Source organism: Mesoplodon densirostris, chromosome 4 (assembly GCF_025265405.1).
Source record: "Mesoplodon densirostris isolate mMesDen1 chromosome 4, mMesDen1 primary haplotype, whole genome shotgun sequence".
In the NCBI taxonomy this organism is placed as follows: domain Eukaryota; kingdom Metazoa; phylum Chordata; class Mammalia; order Artiodactyla; family Ziphiidae; genus Mesoplodon; species Mesoplodon densirostris.
The window spans coordinates 150658682-150684167 of record NC_082664.1 but is presented as its reverse complement, the minus strand read 5'-3'; the positions used below and the strand labels follow the sequence as shown (position 1 = coordinate 150684167).

The following is a 25486-nucleotide window of genomic DNA, read 5'->3' as shown; positions in this document are numbered from 1 at the left end:
CGTAAGGGAAAGGGGAGAGGGAAAACGAAGCAGGGTTTGGAGACTTGCCAAAATTCAGAAGGTTTTCTTTTCTGTTAGACTGTATCTCAATTTTTGTTATTATAGCAAGGTGGAAATTGCAGGGTACTGTGAGATACAGGCTGATTAAAGAATTTCACTCTTGAATTAGTCTCTATAGGTCCTATGCCCTCAGCCTTCCACCAAAGGCAGGATTTCTCAAGGGTCCAAACAGCCCTGAACCTTGGAGCCAGTGCAGCTCATTCAGGGATGGGCCAGCCCCGAGGGGCTTTTCCCACACCTTATTGCCAAGACCCGCTGGGCACAGTCACGTGACTGTCAACAGCAAATAGGGAAGGTGTTCCGGTACCTTTGGAGGAGATGAAGTGCTTTTGCATCCTTCCTTGAGAAAGAAAATCATTGCTTAACACGTGACTAGTAAACACCATCATGTAACGTTATATAACAGCTTAACAGGTCCAGCGCAATAATCTCCAGACACAAGCAGCTACCTCAAGGGACCCACCCAGCCTAGGTTGCTCCATCACCCACAAGGTGGCTTCTGTTGATGTGACCTGAGCTCACCCGATAGGGTAGAAGGAGGGAACAGCAGCTCAGTGGGTTTGGGGGAGCCTGGCCAGGCTCCTGGTTTGCCACCAATGATGTGATGAGTATACAATCCACCAACTGAGAGTCAAGTTTATTAATGACAATACCAATTTATCCAGGTTAGAGTTCACATAAAAGAAATTTTAAAATCATTTGGAGTTTCCAGCGGACTCCAGAACGAACTTTTCACTTGCTTCTATTTAACTGAATAAGCATTTCCTGAGCACCTGTTACATGCCAGGCACAGTAGGGATCCAGCCCCTGCCTTCATGGAACTTGTCTCAAGTGGAGGAAAAAAAGTACACCCCACCGGGGCTGTAGGAGGCTCCAAAGGAGGCGGCACATCTCTAGGGGTGGGTATCAGTACATTTAGTCAATGTTTACAGAGTACCAACCCGTGCCAGGCACTGTTCTAGGGAGTAAGCCAGACTCAGTCCCTGCCCTTGGGCAGCTTTTATGCTCGTGGGGGGATACAGATGTGAACAACTTAGCATATGTTATAATATTAAAGAGTGAAGGGCTCTGAAGAAATATTAAGCAGGATAAAAGGATAGAGAGTGATGAGGAGGGGTCGCTGCCCTTTTTGAAAAGGTGATCATGAAGGCTTCTCTGAAGAAGTGACATTTGAGCCATGACCTGAACGAATAAAGCAGAGAAGGGAGTCATATGAACATCAGGGGGAAGAGTGTTCCAGGCGGAGGGAACAGCATGTGCGAAGACAGGAAGAGAAGAGTGTGCTTGTGGAATGCTGGAGGAGAATAGGGTGCATGGGCGGTTCAGGGAAGGGGAGAGCGGGGGAGGATGGAGTCGGGGTGGTAGCCAGGCACCACACGTGGAGTTTTACTCTCAGAAGGATGGGGAAGCCTTGGACAACGGAACAGGGGAGTGACCCGATCCTTTTAAGGAGCCCTCTGGCTGCTGAGCAGAGAATGGAGCGTAGGGAGGCCGGTTAGCAGAGCTACGACAATAACCGAGGCCGGAAGTGACGTGGCTGGACTGAAAGGGTCGTGGGAAAGGCACTGAGGACGCTCAGGGTAGGCATTTATTTTCAAGGCAAAGCCAACGGGATTTGTCGATGGAAGGATGGAGGGGGGAGAGAGGCAGCAAGCTTAACTGCAAATTCTGACCTGACCTGTCCCGGGGAAAGGAGGTGGCCTGTTCTAATATGGGAAAGACTTAGGGCTGCAAAAATGATCAGGAAAAGGTGAGATGTTGCCAGAAGGACGCAGGATCTGACAAAGCAGGGGTGGGTGGAAGAGAATCCTAGGTGGGAGGAACTGTGTGAGCAAAGATGTGGAGGGCAGGAGGCACCGAGTGCTTATGCATGGGCCACCGTGCACAGGAGAGTGTGTCTGGAGCTGCGTTTTGGGCGCCTGTCCAGTGACAGGAGGCTGGAGACCCGGGGAAGCTAGATGAACAGGCATAGGACAGGAAACTGGCAAGGGGTCAAGGATAAGCTCCACCTTTTCGTCTCTCTGTGATTCACATGTGCACCGTAATTTGGTTTAAAAAATGTTTTCACAGCTCTATCTCATTGTCTCCTTCCTGGGAGGAAGGAAGTCACAGCAGCATTTGTATTTCTGGGGGCGAGGGTGGGCAGTATGGCACAGGGGCTGGCGGTGTGAGCTCGTTAGTCTGACTGCTTGGGCTTGAGTCAGGCTTTCTCAGTTGTGTGATCCTGGACAATTCACTTTAACTTTTTATTTTATATTGGAGTATAGTTGATTAACAGTGTTGTGATATTGATAGTTTCAGGTGTACAGCAAAGTGATTCAGTTATACGTATACATGTGTCTATTCTTTTTCAAATTCTTTTCCCATTTAAGTTGTTAAGTAATATTGAGCAGAGTTCCCTGTGCTATACAGTAGGTCCTTGTTGGTCACTTTACCTTTTTGTGTGCCCATTTTCTCATCTATGAAATGGAGAATGTTAATAATGATATATGAGTTTTCTTAGGATAAAGTTATAAGAATTTACATAAGAAAATCCACAGTGCAGTGCACATAGTAATTGCTTAATAAATACTATTATTATTATTTCTGTTTTAGGATGGGGATACTGACTGGCACTGAGTAATTAAGTAATTAATGAATTCAATAGCATATATTAAATGTGCCAGGCTGTGGGCAAGACTTGTAGCTTTGCAATGCTCATAGGCTAATGAGGAAGACAGGGATGAAACAGATGATTCCTGTTTCGGGGCGTGGCTACAGATCTGTAAGGGAAATCGTGGGGATGCTGAGGAGGTATGTGCAGTTCTATCTGGGGAAGGGCATCCTGGAGGGGGTGAAAGCAGGATCTCCAAGTAGACAAGTCCAGATCATAGCAGTGCGAACAGGCAGAGGGACAGGAAGAAGTCTCAGAGGCTGCAAAGTGGTTTGTTTGCTGAGGTTGGGGGAGGAGTGATGTGCCTTTGAGTCAAGTTCAAGGCAGGGATGAACTGGGAAGGCAGAGAGGGGTACTGGCCAGCTCAGAACCCAAGATTGTTTTTTTCTTTTTAAGGAGCACAGGTGATCTTTAACTATCCATTCATGAGTTCTAAACAAGTAAGTGTTTCAGTTGTCTGAGCAGGTCCTGTATCAAAAGTGCCAGGGCAGAAAGGTCAAAGGTGACAGCTTGTCCCAATATCCTTTTCTGGAGGAGCATCTGTGTATTCAGTAACACCCCCCTCCCTCTCCCTTCTCGCAGGGACACTCTAGCCCCCGCCCGGCTCCTGCCCTGCACCCAGGCATGACTCAGTTGGCCCAGATGGACGCCTCAGCTTCCAACAATGCCATGGTTACACTGATTTCAAAACAACATCTGGAAAGAGGCCCTGTGACATCAGCCTCTTCTCTAGAAACGCCTAATATGAAAATTAAAAAAGAGGAAGTTAGATAAACAGCCAACTGAAAAAAAAAAAAGCCTTATTGGATGTGTTGTGCTTGGCACAATTAGGACTAAGTAAATCATCACCCAGGGATGTGTCAAAGCTGGGCAGGGGTGTGCAGAATCTGGAGTAAGCATTTGGGTCTGTGCATTAAGGGACTGGCAGGGTCCTTTTTCAGGAGGAGCTTCCAGACCCTTGGGGAAGAATGTTCAAAGCCAGATTCCCCAACCAAATAAACAAAAACACAATGTATCAGATCTAGACTTTTCAAAGGAGGGAATGCACAGACTCCTTGGCTACTCCAGACCCACTGTCTTTTTCCAAATGGCAAGAGTATTTTTAAATGCCCTTTAAGTAGGACGTTGAGGCAAAGGGAAGGGAGTCCACTCAGGTGGGACTGAAGCTTACCTAAACCACCTTCTCTTTCCTCTCTCTTCTCCTTTCTCCTTCATCCCTTTCCTTCTGTTTCTCAAACATTGGCAAAGCACCTGCTACGAGCTCTCCTCTGGGGATGGAGAAACACATTTGATACTATTCCTTCCCTCAGATTGCTTGCAGGCGTGAACATAATTAATCCTGTTCCTTGTCCCCTCCACTAAGCTATGGCTCTGCGGGTTCAGTTTTCTTATGGAAAGGGTCCCAGGTAGAGGATGAGTAGTTGGGGAATTACATCCTCGAAGGAGCCTTCAAGGTTACCTTTCATTTTCCCAGAGCGTTCTACAGTCATAGGATTTATGTCCTTCATTATGGAACCTCCCTAGAGGCGAATGGGCCCAGGTCAATCACTGTGGCATCTAAGCAATCTCAAAACAAGAGAATGGCTTAGGTCAAGCTGACCTAAGGGACCTGCTTGTCCCTCCAGGAGGCTCAGCATGTGTGGACAAATGCTGTAGGTAGTGCTTCCTTGAAGGGAGCCAGAGCAGTGGGGTGTGCGGGTAGGATTGGGGCAAAAAATGCAGAGGGGGACAGTGGAGGGAGGGGAGAGAGAGGAGGTGGTGGGTATGGGAGAGAGATACCACTTCTGCATCCCACAAGTCAAGCTTGACTCCAGATTTACTAGGAGTCCTTTTAAAGAAATTTTTGTCTATTGCAAGGTCGTAAAGATATTCCCCCGTGATGCTTCTAGAGGCTTTGTTGTTTTACCTTTCACATTTAGATCTTTAATTCATATGAAGCCGATTTTTTTTTTTTTTTTTTTGGTACGCGGGCCTCTCACTGTTGTGGCCTCTCCCGTTGCGGAGCACAGGCTCCGGACGCGCAGGCTCAGCGGCCATGGCTCACAGTCCCAGCCGCTCCGTGGCATGTGGGATCTTCCCGGACCGGGGCACGAACCCGTGTCCCCAGCATCGGCAGGCGGACTCTCAACCACTGCACCACCAGGGAAGCCCTGAAGCCGATTTTTGTATACCTTGTGTACACATTAAAAATTTTTTTTCCTATATGGGTATCCAACTGATCCAGCACTATATTTTGAAAAGCCCGTCCTTGCCCCACTGTACAACAATGTCATCTTTTTTATAAGAACTATATCTATCTATCTATTTCTGGCCTCTCCATTCTAAGTATTTTTTCTTTTTCTTTTCACTGATATCACACAATTTTAATGATGATAGTTTTAGAACAAGTTTTTTGATATCTGGTAATACAAGTCCTCTAGGTTAGTTCTACAAACTGGAGTTGACAACTCTGGTGGGCTTTTTACTGGAATTGCAAACTAGAGTTGATAATTCTGGTGGGCTTTTTACCCTAATCCTCCTATAGATTTATTTGAAAAGAACTGACATCTTTACAATTTTGAATTTTCCAATCTGCTGACATGATGTATTTCTTCAAAGTTTGGCTGCAGTTTTTTTGGTTTTCAGCATACACAATTCTTTTTTTTTTTTTTTTTTTGCCATTTTTGAATAATCACAGCTCTATTTCTTCCTTCTAATTTTTATACATGTTCCCCCTTTATTTCACTGGGCTAGGGCCTACAGTAGAATGTAAAATAGAAGTGGTGATAGCAAGTCATCCTTATCTTATTCATGAGCTTAAGGTGGAAGTTTCATTATTTTGCAAATAAATATGTTTGCTGTAGGGCTTTTTTTTTGTTTTGTTTTTTGTAGATACTCTTTATTGGGTTGAGGAAGTTTCCTTCTATTTGCAGCTGGAAAAAAAGTTTTATTTTTCCCCTCATAAATTGTTGAGTTTTATCAAATGCCTTTTTTCCTGCATTAATTGAAATAATCATATGGCTTTTTCTATTTTATTCTTGTTAATGTGGTGAATTACATTGATTTACTTTTTTGAATGTTAAAACAATGTTGCATTCCTGGAATAAACTCAATTTAGTTCTGGTATATTATCCTTTTAATATAACTGTGGATTTGATATGTTAATGTTTTGTTTGTGATTTTTGCCATTTGTGTTGTGAGAGAGATTAACCTAAAATCTTCTTTTCTTGTAATGTCCTTGTCTGATTTTCATATTATGAGTATGCTGGCCTCATGAAATGAGTTAGGAAATATTTCGTCTTTTCCATCCTCTGGAATAGTTTGACTAATATTGGTGCTATACTTTTTTATTTTTAAATTTTATTTTACTTATTATTATTTATTTATTTATTTATTTTCAGCTGCTTTGGGTCTTAGTGGCGGCACACGGGGCCTTTCGTTGCGGCGCACAGGCTTCTCTCTAGTAGTGGCGTGTGGGTTTTCTCTTCTCTAGTTGTGGTGCGCGGCTCCAGAGCGTGTGGGCTCTCTAGTTGAGGCGCATAGGCTTAGTTGCCCTGTGGCATGTGGGATCAAAACCGTGTCCCCTGCATTGGCCTGGAGATTTCTTTGTGGAAAGGCTTTAAACTACCATTGAATCTATTTAATAGATAAAGGAATGTTCTGATTTTTAATTTCTTCCTGTATCAGTTTTGATAAGGTGCATTTTTGTTCTAGGATTTTTTAATCTGAATTTCTGAGTTTATTAGCATAAAGTTGTTCATAAACTATTAGTACATTTTAATTGAAATTTTTATTGAGATAATTGTGGATTTACATGATGTTGTAGAGAATAATACAGAGACATGCTGTGTAGCCTCTCCCAGTTTCCCCCATAGGTAATATTTGTAAACTGTAGTACAATATCAGTCAGCATTTTGACATTGATAAACCTACTCATCTCATTCAGATTTCCCCAGTTTTATTTATACTTGTGTGTGTGTGTGGACATGGATGTGTGTTTGTACTATAGTGATGTCCATTTTTCATTCCTGATATTAATGCTTTGTCTTCTCTCTCTCTTTTTAAAAATTCATCTATCATTCCAGTGATATATCTATTTTATGTCTTTTCAAAGTTTTTGATATTGTTGAATTTCTCTGTCCTATGTTTTCTATTTAATTAATCTCTACTCTCATCCTTATTATTCCTTTCTTTCACATTCTTTAGGTCTAATTTTTTGTTTTTATTTTTCTAGCTTTTTGGAGGAAGCTTGGATAATCTATTTTCAGCTTATTTCCTTATCCAATGCTATAAATTTCCCTCTAAGTTTAGTAGTTTCATCCAAAAAATAGTATCAAAATTTTGATATTCTATATTTTCATTATTTTAGATAAGTAGGTAAATAGATAAAGATGTGTATATTTTTCTCTTGTGATTTCTTGTGTAACTCATCATTTATTTAGAATTGTATTGTTTCATTTCCAAGTAGTTGAGGACTTTCTAATTTTTCTTTTTCTCTCTCTATTCCTAGATTGATTATTCTGTATTCAGAGAAAAGAACATATTGTGGATAACTTTACTCAGTGGAATCTGCTGAGACAGAATATATATATTGTTATTGTTGGATGCAGTGTTCCATATATGTCAATTAGGTCAAGTCCGATAATCACATTTTCCAGATCAGTTTTATCTTTACTGATTCCATTCCTTTATTAGCTACTGAGAGAAGTGTGTTAAAGTCTCCAGTTATGATTGTAGATTTACTTCTCCTTTTAGTTTTGTCAATTTTTGCTTTATATATATATATATATATATATATATTTTTTTTTTTTTTTTTTTTTTTTTTTTTTTTTTTTTTTTGCGGTACGTGGGCCTCTCACTGTTGTGGCCTCTCCCGTTGCGGAGCACAGGCTCTGGACGCGCAGGCTCAGCGGCCATGGCTCACGGGCCCAGCCACTCCGCAGCATGTGGGGTCTTCCCGGACCGGGGCACAAACCCGTGTCCCCTGCATCGGCAGGCAGACTCTAAACCACTGTGCCACCAGGGAAGCCCTGCTTTATATATTTTGAAGTTATATTTTTACTGTGCATACACATTTAGCATTTAAAAATATTTTCCTGGTGGATTAACACCTTTATAATTTTGGCATAGTCCTCTTTAGTCTATCAATTACTTTTGCAGAAAACTGATCTGATATTAGTATAGCTTAGCCTACTGTCTTTTGGTTAGTGTTTGCATTGCATATCTTTTTTCCTCTTTTTATCTACAACCTGTGTTCACCTATATAAAGAATATTTCATGTAAACAGCATGTAATTAGGTTATTTTTCTTCCATCTTACAATCTTTATCTTATAATAGTGAGTATTGATACCATTTACATTTAATGTCATTGCAGATGAGTTTGGGTCTATATTTACTCTCTTAATTTTTGGTTTCTAGCTGTCCTCAAAGTTTTACATTTTTTTTTATTCATCTCTTCTTGCCCTCTTTTAGATTAATACTTCTTTTTTACTACTCCATTTGCCCTTCTTTTAGCTTCTTAGTTATACATTTTTTACTATTTTTTAACCATTAAAATATACAACCTATGTTCTTAATGATTTAGAGTGTCCTATAAATTTGTACTCTTATCAGTTCTCAGACAACACTTAGACCTTAGACACACAGCTCCGTTCATATGTCCTACTTATTTTTGGATATTATCGTCATGCATCTCAAGTCTACAAATATTGAAAACTCAAGACTAGATAATGATTATTGTTCTGTAGAGTCAGTATTCATTTCCATTAATTCACATGTTTACCGTTTCCATCATTCTTTATTCATTCCTGCATTTCTGTGCCTCTCATTGCGATCACTTTCCTTCTGCCTGAAGCAGGCCTGCCTCTAACACGGGCAGGATCTGGGACAAGAGAACCAATGGAGATCTACATGCCAAATATCTCCATGTTTAAAAGTTATAAATCAAGGTAAAAATATGTTTAAAAATTTATGTTCTGTCCTCCTCCCTTGACAAACATACCTTCATAAGTACTTGGACAGCCAAGTTCAAGTAAGTTCTTGGATTTCTCAGCATTTTGCACTGGAATGTGGTGGCACAGGGAGAGACTGTTCTTGGCTCTTGGCCACCAGCCATGCTCCCCTTCTTCTACTACCCACAGCACAGTCCAGTACCACAAGAGGTCTTACCTGCAAGAACGTGGACACCTGCAATTCTCTAATCATCACCGGCCACCCACCACTCCAGCAAACAGCCACCCTGGCACCCCTCCAGCCTAGGGCTGTACACATGAGTGGTATGATTTGCTCTTGATCGGATAGACCCAAGGGAGAGAGACAGGTTGCGGGCGCAAGGTCCTTTGCTGCAATCTGATGCCTCCCACCTCATTTGTTTCTCAGTTTCCCTCTAGCTAAATATTAGCAGATCACCCAAAAGGCCTGAAGCCAGCATTTATCTACCCTGGATCTGGCATTCTTTTTATGGCACTGGATGAGATTGGGTACTGGCACATAGTAGTGGCTCTATAAATATTTGTGGGAAGAACGGTTGTTGCATAATTGAGTATAATGAGGCCACCCTTAAGGCCTAGAGTCTATTGACATAGCCTGAGCTGGCATTGGTTTTTTTGAGCTAACACATGGGTTTACGTTGGACATTGCTTTGAGCATTCCCATTGGAGTCACTGGACACTCGATCTGGGGGTCTGGAGTCACTGGGCACTCGATCTGGGAATAAGAGAGCAGCAGATGAGGCCAGACATGTGGGAGGGCCTCCCTCTGGGGCTGCCTTCCTAAAAGGATACAGAATGCTTTGATCCACATGGGAATGGCCTCTGTAGTGTGGAAAACCCTGCTTTTCTTTACAAATTCAAATTATCGGTTAGGCAAAGTCACCACTCATGCAGAGTGACTCAGGATATGATGAGGTCAGATCAACCGTCACAATCTCTGGCATGTGCTGTTGCGGGGAGAGAGGGTGGTCGAGGCCCTCTGTGAGCAGACAAGTTTCTTCGTCTTGCTGCCTGCGAGCAGCTCAGCCTGTGGCTTTGAGGCCCAGCCTTCCTTGGCAAGTGGCAAACCCAATCCTTTGGCCGCTTGCCTCTTCCTGCCACAGAAGAGCAGCTTGTGGAGGCTGAGAGCAGCCCCTGGGAGGGAAGCTTGGGACTCCAGGACTCCCACGGAGTAGCCACATCCCCTGTGTGTGGGGAGGGAGCCTAGAGTGGTCCACGTGCAGGAAACTGGAGGGCCGGCCCACAGGTACGATTAAGGAGCACTTGCTGTCTTCCAGACATCACTTCACGTGATTTCTAGTTGCTCTTTCCATAGTCAAAGGCATTTGGAGCTATTTGCTTGGAAGCTGGTCTTCTGAACCTCATTGGTTCTGACAGGACACCATTTGTTTAGGGAAAGGGGGTTTGGTGGAGAGAAGCAGGAGGAGAAGGGAAATTGGGAAGAAGTAGTAAACCGTCTACCTTTCCTACTCTTGTTTCTCAGTATGGCCCTTCATATGTACATTACAGGCCACCTAAGGCTTCTCCCTATTCTTTGCATCCATCCCACTAGTTACTATCTCCAGGCTTCTGCCCTTGATGCCCCCGCTGCTTGGAATACCTTCTGCTTGGAATACCTTCTTGACTCTTGTCTTCATGAATCCATGTCTTAGTCATCCTTTAAGGCTCAGCATGAATAGAATATCGGTCATGAAGCTTTTTCCGATCCTTCCTTTATTCTTTAGTTTCCACTATCCCTACTTGAAACAACCTTCTCCCTCTGGATTTCTAGGCCATGCTGTGCCTCCTTATTTAACTACAGTAACTTATGACAGAAACACAAATGTATGTGTTCCCATTGAAGAATGAATTCTGGGTAGTAGTCACAGGAGAATATCTGAAAAAATGTTAAAACCTGTGTGAGTTTCCATCACATGGATGTATCATAATTTATTATTTTGGGATCTTAAAAATATTTTGTCAAATACTGAGAATATAAAAATGAATTTATAAAATGTATATGCACTCTAAAAAATAAAGTTGCCCTAAATACCTCTCTATCAATCATCAAGTTGAAGGAACAAAACTTACCATGAACTTTGTGGTCCCTTGAGTGCCCCTACCTGTTGCCATACCATTCCCACACCTCAAAGAGGTATGCACTATCCTTAATTGAGGGGCTCTCATTCCCTGGCTTTTCTTTAGAGTGTACCACATCTGTTTATATTCCTGAATGATGGATTCTCTAGTTCTAGCTACCTTTTTTTTTTTTTTTTTTCCCTGCGGTACGCGGGCCTCTCACTGTTGTGGCCTCTCCTGTTGCGGAGCACAGGCTCCGGACGCGCAGGCCCAGCGGCCATGGCTCACAGGCCCAGCCGCTCCACAGCATGTGGGATCTTCCCGGACCATGGCACGAACCCTTGTCCCCTGCATAGACAGGTGGACTCTCAACCACTGTGCCACCAGGGAAGCCCTTAGCTACTTTTGATTAATCTTTTCATATCTTTTTAAAATCCTTTTACTTTTGACCTTCCTATGTCACTATTTTCAAGTAGACAGCATATAGTTGGGTCATTTTAGATTTTTATCTACCCTGTCAATCTCTCTATTTTGGATGTATTTAGATTGTTTACATTTAAAGAAAAATCAGTGTGTTTAAATCATTTACATTTCAAGTAATGATTCATATGTTAAGGCTTAAGTCTGCCACCTTATTATTTGTTTTCTGTTTGTTTCCTCTATTTCTTGTTCCTTCATTGCTTTTCTCTTGCCTTTCTGTGGATTACTGGAACATTTTTCAGAGTTCTGTTTGGATTTATTTACAATATTCTTGAGTATATCACTATGTATAATTTTCATAGTGGTTGCTATGTTATCATATTGTTATCATATTGCTATGTATTGCCATATTGGTACAAGCGTTTTGCTATTTTGAGTGAAAACTGACTTCATTTAGGCCCCTTTACTCTCTTCATGTCTTAAATATTTCCTCTATATCTATTGAGTACCATATCGGATGACGTGACAATTTTTCCTTCAACGACCAATATGATTAAAGAAACTCATGAAGGGAAAAATAATCTATTATGTTTGCTCCTGTTTTTACCAATTCTGCTGTTCTTTCCTTCCTGAAGTTTCCAGCTGTTTTATCATTTTCTTTTCACTTGGAGAGCTCCTTTGAGACATTCTTTAAGGGTAGATCTTCTAGCAACACATTCTTTTAGTTTTTCCTACATCTGAGAATATCTTTATTTCCTCTTCATTTCTGAAGGGTATTTTCAATGAATATGGGATTTATAGTTGGCATGAATTTTTCTTTGCTTGAAAAATATTGTCTTCCTTCCTCCTGCCTTCCATGTATTCAGATGTGAAATCTGTCTTTTGACTTGGTGGTTTTTTTGGGAGGTAATGTATCATTTCTCTCTGGTTGTTTTAAAGAAGTTTTTTCTCTGTCTATAGGTTTTCAGAAGTTTAATTATGAGGTATCTTGGTATTAATTTCTTTGGGTTTCTTGAATTCAGTTCTCTAATCTCCATTTGCTTCTTTTAAAAAAGCTTCTATTTCTTGGTTGATGTCTCTTAATTTTTCATTTGTATCAAGAGAATTTGTCAATGATTGTTGAAGCATTTCAATGATGACTGCTTTCTAATCCTTGTCTGATAATTCTGACATCTGATTCATTTTTGTAGTGGCATCAGTGGCTGTCTTTTCTTATTCAGATCATGTATTCCTGGTTCTTGATGTTAGAAGTGACTATTAATTGTATCTTGGACATTTGCATTATTATGTTGGGGTCACTTGATCTGGTTTAAATCTGCCATTTTAGCAGGCAGCCACCTGCTTACATTTAACATATGGTTCTGGACTACTTTTGCGGGCTCTTGTTGTAATGACATTTTAGTTTTAAGAGCCCTTGCTATGCTATTCTAGTCTGCTTCATTTTTCTGGCATGGCTAGAGCGCTTGCTTAATCCCTGCAGTTCTGCCTGCTGGGATGGAGAGAGCTTCTCTGGCCTGCTGGTATCACTGGTGACCATCTGCTGCTCAGGGTGAGGGTGGGCAGAAGCTTCTGGCCCTGGGTCTCCTTTGCCACTAGCTGGAGGGCAGGAATATTGATCCTGCCCACACAGGTGGATCGACCTCCTGCTTGTGCCCCAGTTATAGACTGGGGGCTGGGTCAGCCTGGGGCTTTGCTGCTGCCACTGCTGCAGGTAGATTGGACCACCTGCCAGTGCTCTAGTTGTGGAACAGGGGCTGCGACACCCGCCAGGGTTTGCTGCTGCCAAGACAGACATGTCACACCTCCTGTTGGTACCCTGGTTGTAGGGCAGGGGCTGGGCATCCCACTAGGTCTTTGTTGGTGTTTCCGATTTCCTGGTCTTTTGGCCAGAACAGAGAGAGCATTGTTGTTTGTTTGCTTGTTTCTTGTCATTGCCTATTGGCAGTTCTGGGTTGCAGGCCTCTCCAGTGTTTGATTTGGGTGTATAGTTCTTTATAAGAAACACAAAGAATTCACCAGGCTGTCATTCATCAAGTTCTGTGGTCACTCGCCAGTTAGCCTTCTCCTTGCTGGCATTCAGAATCTTTTTATTGTTATCTGTTGAATAATTTCCAGGGTATTTAGTTGTATTTAGCAGAGAGGAGGAAAGTGAGTCGACACCATCTTGTCCTAGAACCGGAAGTCTCAGTTCTACTTATTTTTGAAGATGCTATGATCGCAATTGCACAGACTTGCTTCTGTTACTCCGTGTTATGTTCCAGAAATTTATTCATGTTATTCCATTTTGCTGTGGTTCATTGATCTTCACTGCTTTATGGTATTCTATTTTGTGAACACACAATTGATTTATCCATCGTACTATGGACGGGCTTTGGGGATATTTCCCTTTACTCCTCTGCAGAGACTGTACTGCAATGGTCACTCTTGTACGTTTCTCCATGTGCATGTCTGCAAGTTTCACTAGGGCATAAAAATAGATGAGGAAGCAGTGAGTCTTCAGGTTTGAATATCTTCATTTGTACCAGATGCGCCAAATTATTTTCTAAAGTGATTGTGGCATCTTCCCTTCCATCAACAGGTGTAAGTTTCTTGATTGCTCTGCATCTTCATCAGTTTTCTTTTTAAAGATTTTTTTTTGATGTGGACCATTTTTAAAAGTCTTTATTGAATTTGTTTCAATATTGCTTCTGTTTTATGTTTTTTTGTTTTTTTGGCCGTGAGCCTTGTGGGATCTTAGCTCCCTGACCAGGGATCAAACCCGCACTCCCTGCATTGGGAGGCGCAATCTTAACCACTGGACCACCAGGGAAGTCCCCATCAATTCTTGATATCATCTGGCTTTTAAACTTTCCAGTCTGGGGCCTATTAAATTGTCTTTCATATTGATTGTAATTTGCATTTCCCTAATTACTAGTAAGGTTGCACATACGTCCACATGTTTATGGAACTTTTGAATTTCCTCTTATGTGATAGGTCCTTCTAAGCTTTTTTTTTTTTTGCGGTACACAGGCCTCTCCCTGTTGTGGCCTCTCCCGTTGCGGAGCACAGGCTCCGGATGCGCAGGCTCAGCGGCCACAGCTCACGGGCCCAGCTGCTCCGCGGCATGTGGGATCCTCCCAGACCGGGGCACGAACCCGTGTCCCCTGCATCGGCAGGCGGACTCTCAACCACTGCGCCACCAGGGAAGCCCTAGTCCTTCTAAGCTTTTTGTTTTTCTTTTGAGCTGTTGGTCTTTTTCTTTTCCTAATTTTTAGTGTGTCCTTTTACTCCTTTAGGTGATGAGCAGAAGTTTTTCATTTTAATGTGGGAGTTGTCAATCATGTCCTTTGTACTTTGTGCTTTTTGTATCTTATTGGAAAATTTCATCCTTTTCTAAAGTAAACACATTCTCCTATAATGTCTGTTCTCTTCTACTGTCTTCTGAGCATCTTATAATTTTGCCTTTTGTCGTTATGTTTTTAATCCACCTGGAATTGATATTTGTGAAGTGTAGGGGTACATTATCATTTTTTCCACATGGTTAATCTGTTTTCCCAGCAGGTCTATTGAAGTGCCCCTCTTTCCCCACAGATATAAGTATAGTATTAGTTCTCTCACAGATCAAGTTTCTTCATATGAACGTGAAGCTGTTTCTAGGCTCTCTGTCCTGTTCTAGAAATTTATTCATGTTATTCCATTTTGCTGTGGTTCATTGATCTTCACTGCTTTATGCTATTCTATTTCGTGAACACACAATTGATTTATCCATCCTACGATGGACGGGCTTTGGGGATATTTCCCTTTACCCCTCTTCAGAGACTGTACTGCAACAGTCACTCTTGTACGTTTCTCCATGTGCATGTCTGCAAGTTTCACTAGGGCATAAAAATAGATGAAGAAGCAGTGAATCTTAGGGTATGAATATCTTCATTTGTACCAGATGCGCCAAATTATTTTCTAAAGTGATTGTGACATCTTTGCTACTGTTATGTTGTCAGTTTGCTACTGTTATGCCAAAACTCTACTGTCTTGATCATTATGTTTTAAAATAAGTATTGTTCTCTTGTATTGAAATTTCTCTCTCTTCGTGCTTATTAAGGTCTGTGTCTTTCTTTGAGGCCCTTGGCTTCTTGATAAAAATTTAAGGGTCAGTTTGTGATGTTCTAAAAAACACTTGAAATTTTGGTTAGTACTGCATTAAATCTGTAAATGAATTTGGGGGAGAACTTACATTTATAGAATAGTAAGCCTCCCATTTTCATGAACATAATGTACCTCTCCATTATTCAGGCCTTAGTTAATGATTTTCAGTAAGTTTTGTAATTTTTTTCAGAAAGGTCTTACATATCTTTCATCGGGTTAGTTCCTAGGCATTCTTTATTTTCTGGTGCAATTGTAAATGTCATCTTTTTAATAATCCTGTTTTCTAACTGCTATTTCCTGGAATATAGAAATGCACTTAATATAGTTTTTGAAATTAAATTGTTTCCAGATTATTGTAGATTCATATGAAGATATGAGAAAATAATACAAAGAGGTCCATATAACTTAGTTTCCCCCAATGGTAACATCTTGTAAAATTATAGTATACTGTCACAGTCAGATTATTGGTATTGAAGTAGTCAGTATACAGAACAATTTCTGTTACTACAAGGATTCCTTATGTTGCTTTCTTAGAGCCACACTCAGTTGTCTCCCACCTGTACCTCCGCCTTCACCTATGGCAACTGTTTCTATACTTTTGTCATTTGAAGAGCTTTGTGTAAATGGTACCACACAGTATGTAACATTTGGGGACTGGCTTTTTTTCACCTGGTATAATTCTCTGGAGGTTCATCCAGGTTTTTGCATGTATCAGTAGTTAGTTCCTTTTTACTACTGAGTAGTAAGCATTGCATGGCAGGGGTGTGCAGTCATCCCTCGGTATCTGCAGGTTCTGCCTCCACGATCCCCAGCTGGTTGCACCAGCGAATGTGGAACCCACAGATAGGGAGGGCAGACTGGACATAAGGGACTTGAGCATCTGCAGATTTGGTATCCTTGGGAATCCTTGAACCAATCCTTCCCTAGAACAAATGTAACACAGTTTGTTTAACCATTCACTATCGAAGGACATCTTTGGTGTTTTCTCTTTGGGGCAATTATGAATAGCGATGATGTTAACATTCCTGTATAGGTTTGGTGTGAACACAAATTTTCTGTTTGCTGGGATAAATGCCCAGGAGTGCAATTTTTGGGTTGTGCCATAGTTTTGTGTTTTAGTTTTAAAGAAACTGCTGAACCAGTTTTCCAGAGTGGCTGTACCATTCTACATTCATGTAAACAAAGTATAAGTGATCCAGTTTCTCTGTATCCTCCTTAGTATTTGATGTCACTATTTTAAATTTTAGCCATTCTGATAGGTGTGTAGTGATATCTCATTGTGGTTTTAATTTGTGTTTCACTAAGAGCTGATAATGTTAAATGTATTTTCATGTGCTTGTTTACCATCTGTATATCCTCTTCAGTGAAATGCCTGATCCTATCTTTTCCTCATTTTCATTTTTTGAATTTTATTTTATTTTTTTATACAGCAGGTTCTTATTAGTTATCTATTTTACACATATTAGTGTATATATATGTCAATCCTAATCTCCCAATTCATCCCACCACCCCTGCCCCCCACTTTCCCACCTTGGTGTCCATACTTTTGTTCTCTACATCTGTCTCTATTCCTGCCTTGCAAACCGGTTCATCCGTACCATTTTTCTAGATTCCACATATATGCGTTAATATACAATATTGTTTTACTCCTTCTGACTTAACTTCACTCTGTATGACAGTCTCTAGGTCCATCCATGTCTTCACAAATGACCCAGTTTCGTTCCTTTTTATGGCTGAGTAATATTCCATTGTATACATGTACCACATCTTCTTTATCTTCATCTGTCGATGAGCATTTATGTTGCTTCCATGACCTGGCTATTGTAAATAGTGCTGCAATGAACATTGGGGTGCATGTGTCTTTTTGAATTATGGTTTTCTCTGGGTATGCCCAGTAGTGGGATTGCTGGGTCATATGGTAATTCTATTTTTAGTTTTTTAAGGAACCTCCATACTGTTCTCCATAGTGGCTGTATCAATTTACATTCCCACCAGCAGTGGAGGAGTGTTCCCTTTTCTCCACACTCTCTCCAGCATTTGTTTTTTGTAGATTTTCTGATGATGCCCATTCTAACTGGTGCAAGGTGATGCCTCATTGTACTTTTGATTTGCATTTCTCTAATAATTAGTGATGTTGAGCAGCTTTTCATGTGCCTCTTGGCCATCTGTATGTCCTAGTTGAGTGAAATGTCTATTTAGATCTTCCACCCGTTTTTTGATTGGGTTGTTTTTTTTTTAATATTGAGCTGCAGGAGATCCTTGCTGGGCAGAATAATCTTGACTGTAGGTTCTTCCCTTTCATCACTTTAAATATATTGTGCCACTTCCTTCTGGCCTGTAGAGTTTCTGCTGAGAAATCATCTGTTAACCTTATGGGAGTTCCCTTGTATGTTATTTGTTGTTTTTCCCTTGTTGCTTTTAATAATTTTCTTTGCCTTTAATTTTTGTCAATTTGATTACTATGTGTCTCGGTGTGTTTCTCCTTGGGTTTACCCTGCCTGGGACTCTCTGTGCTTCCTGGACTTGGATAGCTATTCCCTTTCCCATGTTAGGGAAGTTTTCGAGTATAATCTCTTCAAATATTTTCTTGGGTACTTTCTCTCTCTCTTCTCCTTCTGGGACCCCTATAATGAGAACGTTGGTGCATTTAATGTTGTCCCAGAGGTCTCTTAGGCTGTCTTTGTTTCTTTTCATTCTTTTTTCTTTTTTCTGTTCTGTGGCAGTGAATTCCACCATTCTGTCTTCCAGGTCACTTATCCATTCTTCTGCCTCAGTTATTCTGCTGTGATTCCTTCTAGTGTATTTTTCATTTCAGTTATTGTATTGTCCATCTCTGTTTGTTTGTTCTTTAATTCTTCTAGTTCTTTGTTAAACATTTCTTGCATCTTCTCAATCTTTGCCTCCATTCTTTTTCTGAGGTCTTGGATCATCTTCACTATCATTATTCTGAATTCTTTTTCTGGAAGGTTGCTTATCTCCACTTCATTTGGTCGTTTTTCTTGGCTTTTATCTTGTTCCTTCATCTGGTATATAGTCCTCAGCCTTTTCATTTTGTCTATCTTTCTGTGAATGTGGTTTTCCTTCCACAGGCTGCAGAATTGTAGTTCTTCTTGCTTCTGCTATCTGCCCTCTGGTGGATGAGGCTATCTAAGAGGCTTGTATAAGCTTCCTGATGGGAGGAACTGGTGGTGGGTAGAGCTGGGTGTTGCTCTGGTGGGCAGAGCTCAGTAAAGCTTTAATCTGTTTGTCTGCTGATGGGTGGGGCTGGGTTCCCTCCCTGTTGGTTGTTTGGCCCGAGGCAATCCAGCACTGGAGGCCACAGGCTCTTTGGTGGGGTTAGTAGCAGACTCCAGGAGGGCTGATGCCAAGGAGCACTTCCCAGATCCTCTGCCGCCAGTATCCCTGTCCCTGTGGTGAGCCACAGCCACCCTGTGCCTCCACAGGAGACCCTCCAACACCAGCAGGTAGGTCCGGTTTAGTCTCCTATGGGGTCACTGCTCCTTCCCCCTGGGTCCTGATGTGCACACTACTTTGTGTGTGCCCTCCAAGAGTGGAGTCTCTGTTTCCCCCAGTTCTGTCAAAGCCCTGCAATCAAATCCCAGTAGACTTCAAAGTCTGATTCTCCAGGAATTCCTCCTCCCCTTGCCGGACCCCCAGATTGGGAAGCCTGAGGTGGGACTCAGAACCTTCACTCCAGTGGGTGGACTTCTGTCATGTAAGTGTTCTCCAGTTTGTGAGTCACCCACCCAGCAGTTGTGGGATTTGATTTTATTGTGATTGCGCCCCTCCTACCATCTCATTGAGGCTTCTCCCTTGTCTTTGGATGTGGGGTATCTTTTTTGGTGAGTTCCAGTGTCTTCTGTCGATGATTGTCCAGCAGTTAGTTGTGATTCAGGTGCTTTTGCATGAGGGCTGTTATTGGCTGTTATTGGCAAAGAGAGCCCATGATTTTTTGAGGGGGCAGCTATTTTGCATGGAAACATCACTACAAAGGTAGTGACATCTAAATTGATTCTTGAAGAATGAAGGGGAGCCAGCATGGGTAACTATACAGATAGGACAGGACACATAGGGTCTACTGATAGGATGTGTAACTAACTGGGCTCAATGGAGGCTTGAGTCAGTTTGAGTAGTTTTTTTTTTTTCTTAGAGTATAGTTGCTTTACAATGTTGTGTTAGTTTCAGGTATACAGCAAAGTGAATCTGCTATACATATACATAAATCTGCTCTTTTTTTTTCTTTTAGATTCTTTTCCCTTGTAGGCCATTACAGAGTATTGAGTAGAGTTCCCTGTGCTCTACAGCAGGTTATTATTAGTTATCTATTTTATATATAGTAGTGTGTATATGTCAGTTCCAATCTCCCAATTTATCCTTTCCCCTTCCTTTATCCCCTGATAACCATAAGTTTGTTTTCTACATCTGTGACTCTACTTCTGTTTTGTAAATAAGTTCATTTGTACCCTTTTTTTTTAGATTCCACATATAAGCAATATCATATGATATTTGTCTTTCTGTGTCTGACTTACTTCACTCAGTATGACAATCTCTAGGTCCATCCATGTTGCTGCAAATGGCATTATTTTGCTCTTTTTTATGGCTGAGTAATATTCCATTGTATATATGTACCACATCTTCTTTATCCATTCCTCTGTTGATACATATTTAGGTTTCTTCCATGTCCTAGCTATTGTAAGTAGTGCTGCAATGAATATTGGGGTGCATGTATCTTCTTGAATTATGGTTTTCTCTGGGTATATGCCCAGGAGTGGGATTGCTGGTTCATATGGTAGTTCTATTTTTAGTTTTTTAAGGAACCTCCATAGTGTTCTCCATAGTGGCTGTACCAATTTACATTGCCACCAACAGTGTAGGAGGGTTCCCTTTTCTACACACCCCCTCTCCAGCACTTACTTTTTGTAGATTTTTTGATGATAGTCATTCTGACTGACATGAGGTGATACCTCATTGTGGTTTTGATTTGCATTTCTCTAATAATTAGTGATGTTGAGCATCCTTTCATGTGCGTTTTGGCCATCTGTATGTCTTCTTTGGAGAAATGTCTATTTAGATCTTCTTCCCATTTTTTGATTGAGTTATTTTATTTATTTATTTTTTTGGTAGTGTTAGAGAAGGAAGGACCTTCAATGACATACCAGGGAGTTTGGATTTGATCTTGAATACATCATAGATTTAATTAGGAAGTTTCATGCATACCATCTGCATTTTTGTAAAATCATGCTGTCAGCAGAGTGTAGAGGGGTTGAAGTGAGAAAAGACTGGGGGCAGGGAAATTGTGAATCAATGAATGAATGGATAAATATTCCATTTTAAGTGGTTTTATTGAGATATAACTCACACACCGTACAATTCACTTATTTAAAGTATACTATTGAGTGGTTTTTAGTGTATTTACAGAGTGGTGCAACCTTCACCACTATCTGATTTTAGAACGTTTTCATTACCCACAGAAGCAATCTAATACCCATTAGCAGTCATTCCTCATTAACCCCTCCCCACCACACTATTGCTCCATCCTTAATCATCTACTAATCTACTTTCTCTCTCTATAGGTTTGCCTATTCTGGACATTTACTATAAATGGAATCATACAGTGTATAGTCTTTTGTCACTGGCTTTTTTCACTTGAGTAATGTTTTCAGGGGTCATTATGTTATATCATATATAAGTACTTCATTCCTTTTTATTGCCAAATCATATTCCATTGTATAGATATACCATATTTTATTCACCTGTCCATCAGCAGATGGACACTTGGGTTGTTTCTGCTTTGGGGCTATAATGTATAATGCTGCTTTGAGCATTTGTGCACAAGTTTTTGTGTGGATGTATATTTTCTTCTCTTGAGTATATACCTAAGAAAGGGATTGCTGGATCATCTGGTAACTGTATATTTAACTTTTAGAAGAACTGCCAAGCTGTTTCCAAAGCATCTGCATCATTTTTTATTTCTACCAGCAATGTATGAGGGTTCTATTTTTTCTAAATCCTCCATATATTAGTGGATGTTAAGTGGGTGTGATGATAGCCATCCTAGTTGGTGTAAAGTGGTATCTCATTGTGGTTTTGATTTGCATGTCCTTGATGGCTAATGATGTTGAATCTGTTTTCATGTGCCTCTTGGCTTCTTGTGTATCTTCTTTGGGAAGATATCTAATCAGATCCTTTGTCCATTTTAAAAATTGGATTATTTGCCTTTCTATAATTGAATTGTAAAAGTTCTTTATATATTCTTTAAAAAAATATTTAATTTATTTATTTGGTTACATTTTATTTATTTATTTGGTTGCGCTGGCTCCTTACTTGTGGCATGTGAACTCTTAGTTGCGGCATGCATATGGGAACTAGTTCCCTGACCAGGGATCGAACCCATGTCCCCTGTATTGGGAGCATGGAGTCTTAACCACTGAACCACCAGGGAAGTCCCTCTTTATGTATTCTTGATACAAGTCCCTTATCAGATATATGAGTTGAAAATATTTTCTTCAATTCTGTGGGCTGTCTTTTCACCGTCTTGATGGTGTCCTTTAGAACACAAAAGGTTTTAATTTTGAAGAAGTCCATTTATCTGTATTTTCTTTTGTCACTCATGATTTGGTGTCATAGTTACCAAGTCTTTCTCTAACCCAAGTTCATGAATATTTAGTCCTATGTTTTTTTCTAAGAGCTTTATAGTTGTAGCTCTTACTTGTAGGTCTATGATTTATTTTGAATTAATTTTTGTGTATGGTGTGAGGAAGGGGTCCAACTTCATTCTTTTACATGTGGATATCCAGTTGTCCCAGACCATTTGTTAAAAATATTCTTTAAAATACTTTTCTTAGATCCCATAGGCCATTGTAATAGCCTAATCTAAAAGGTATACTATGAACTAGAACATAGCCAGCAAGAATGGATGTGTTGGGGAATTTTGAGAAGGTAAAATTACAAGGACTTTGTGGCTGTGGTCATGTAGGGACCACGGGAGGAGAAGCAGGATTTTGGAGGACTCCTAGGTTTCTGGTTTCCACCCTTCCTCTCCATATCAGGAGGTATGTGGCCTCAGCATCCCACATGACCATGTGACCATCCCAGAACCAATCTGCTGGGGCCAGTTATTTATCTTTATGACTTAAAGATCAAGTCTGCTGCTGCATGATCAACCCAACCACAGGAAACAAGCCTTGATCAGGAGGGCGGTTGGATTCCATTTTGTGGCTCCCTTAGACTGGAGCAGCTATAGCATCTCACTTCAAAGAGAAAATGGAAAGGCTTGTATGTAAGAGGAATGCAGTCACCAAGCTCCAGAAGCATCAAGCTGTGTCAGCAATGTTAAGGGTCTGTATACAAAATGAACCCTTCTAACAGAGTAATAGAGCCTTGTAACCTTTGGGGAACAGTTTAGACTCCAGAATAATGTTGTTTGTAGAAAAAAATGCCCCAGAATTCTGCATCTTCATTCCAGGTTTATTCCTTGGTTACATGCAGATCATGGGTTTTTTCCATTTCTTGGAGTTGGCTGTTAAGTCCTAGCAGTTATGTGACTGGTCCTTAGTTTGGGAGGGCTCTCTGGACAGTCTACCTCATTCCCCACTCAGGCACCAGTGGGACTGATACATGTAGAGACTCCCACCCAGGTAATGATGGGGTACACCACCCACAGAACTGCTGCTCTGGGTTGCAGTCTCTGAGGAGAACAAGGGGAAATGTGTCTGGAAATGAGTTTGCCAGCCTCTGACCTCAGTGACAAATCCTTGGCCTCAAGAGCAGCCCCACCTTGGGAGCAAGAATAGAAGAGTTCTGTTCTGTGGACTGGTGGGGGAGCTGTTCTGTGCAAATGTTCGTAGGGGCTCCTACAGAGACTCCTTTGTTGAGAAACCACTCCACCCAGGACATCCTTGCCAGACGGAGAGGGACCAGGGAACCAAAGGAGGATGTTTTGTCCTTGTGAATGATCTTCTGACATGTGATCATTTCAGAGAGGACAGTAACCCTTTTGCTCTTTAAACATAATCATCAGTTACATTCAAAAGTATGGAGCCGAACGTGGTTATAGAAGTTGTTTAGTCCACCCCTTCACCTTACAAAAGAGGATACCAAGACCAAACAATCAACTGACCAGTCCAGGGTCATAAGAGGCTTAATGCTGCTGGCCTCATGACCCTTTATCTGCTCTATCCCACTGTGCATATCTCGTGGAGAAACATTATGCTCAGGGTTTTATGATTAAAAAGAATGAATAGGGCTTCCCTGGTGGCACAGTGGTTGAGAGTCTGCCTGCCGATGCAGGGGACACGGGTTCGTGCCCCAGTCCAGGAAGATCTCACATGCCGCGGAGCGGCTGGGCCTGGAAGCCATGGCCACTGAGCCTGCGCGTCCGGAGCCTGTGCTCTGCAACGGGAGAGGCCGCAACAGTGGCCGCAACAGGCCCACATACTGCAAAAAGAAAAAAGAAAAAAAAAAAGAAAAAAAAGATACTTAGTATTCTATGTTTTGTGTTTACCTCATTTACTTATTTATCTTCATCTTACTAGATATTTGGGGGGAAATACATTTCAATTGTACTTTTCAAATAAGGCTTCACTTCAAACAAGTAGACATACTGGCGGTTTTATCAGCGAATCCAAAAGAGCTACCGAAATAACATGTTATTATTTACTTTCATAGTCTCACTGGAGAACATGAAGAGGTGGGAATAATGCCAGAGGGCCGTCTTGATATTAGAATTAGGACATGACCTCGAGAAACTATTGGAGCTAAGAAATATCTTTTGACTACCATATTGTATGAAACAGCTAATTCAAAGAACCAGTAATTTTGCTAAGTCCTAGAAATATGGAGTCTCAAGAATTCAACTGAACTAAACCACCTTCCATATAATCCCTGTTCTCTCCTTTAAAACATTTCCTGGGCTACCCTGGTTAGAGAAGATAATTTTGGTCAGGTTAATATAGCGCCATCTGCTGGTGAAAAGGAAAATGAATGTCTAGGAAGATGAGTTCTCTGATTTTAACGTTGATGTGTACAAGAAATAAAAGGGAATTGATATGTGGTTTCTTGCAGGATCCCCTTGTGTCAGAACTGGATACAGTTTTAAAAAGAAAAAAAGGCTGTGAGTGGACTTCTGGCTTCAGACGGTTACAGAGTACACTTTATTAACTCCCCCACCTCTTAGAAATTTCTATCAAAACAAACAAACAAACAAAAAAAAACTACCAATAGGGAGAAAAGCATGTCAGAACAGGAAGCCACGGAAAGGGGCCAACCACATTCTGGAACCCATGAGAACTTTCTGCATGACATAGTGCAGGTGAGACTGGATTGAGGGAAGGGCTTGTTAGCCTGCCGTTGACCACACGGGAGGGAAAGGCCTGGGGAATGAGTGGGACAGGGGCCAGCAGACCCCTCAACCCCAATACCTACCAGCTCACAATGCTGGGGGCTGGAGGGGAGGATGGGTTACTTGGTGCATAGTGAGAGGCAGCGGTAGATCCTCCCTCCTTCCACTCTGGGAAATGTACCAGGTGCTGGAAGTCGGCAGGCACTTGGCACACTTTGGGAGGGCACTGCCAAATTAACTGGCACTGCCAAGCCTGGCTTTGAACAAGAAAGACCTGTCAGAAAAGGGTGGCAGGTACCCCTAGCAAACCTCTATGCTAAAACACTAAATCCCAGGTAGCATTTGAGCCAACTAGCGTTTCTAGATAGGATAACCAATACCCCTAAATTCTATACTCAACAAATCATTCAAGTGTGATGACCATAGGAAGACATTCTCAGACATGAAAATATTCAGAGAGCTTTCCATCTGCACAGCTTTCCTGAGAACACACACACACATACACACACTCTCTCTTTCTCTCCTAAGGATTATGGTTGTGAGGAATAAAACCAACATAACTCAAGAATTAAGTCAAGATCATTGTGACTAATAAAGTTATGCAATAAAAAAAGATACAAAAAGTAGTTCTGGGAAGAGAAGTAAAATAATTAATACCATTATCCTCATTGTTAACCTCTAGCCTTCTGTCCATCTGTCCTCTGTTTCTAAAATACCAGGGTGAGGAGAGGGTGCGTGAAAGTTGTTTCAGATTCTCATCTTAGGGTCATATGTTTTCTATTTCATCACTGACCCTGATAGAGAGATGAGTTCAAGTATGTGGTTTAATACATACTACTTATAGACTCAGTACAATGAGTTCC

General features: G+C 41.2%; 1 protein-coding gene across 1 annotated transcript in view; it reads left to right on the top strand.

Annotated features, from left to right (window-relative positions):
• The window catches only part of IL16 (interleukin 16), a 107797-nt gene that overhangs the window by 35945 nt on the left and 46366 nt on the right, over positions 1-25486 (top strand). The gene's annotated exons all lie outside the window — the stretch shown is intronic.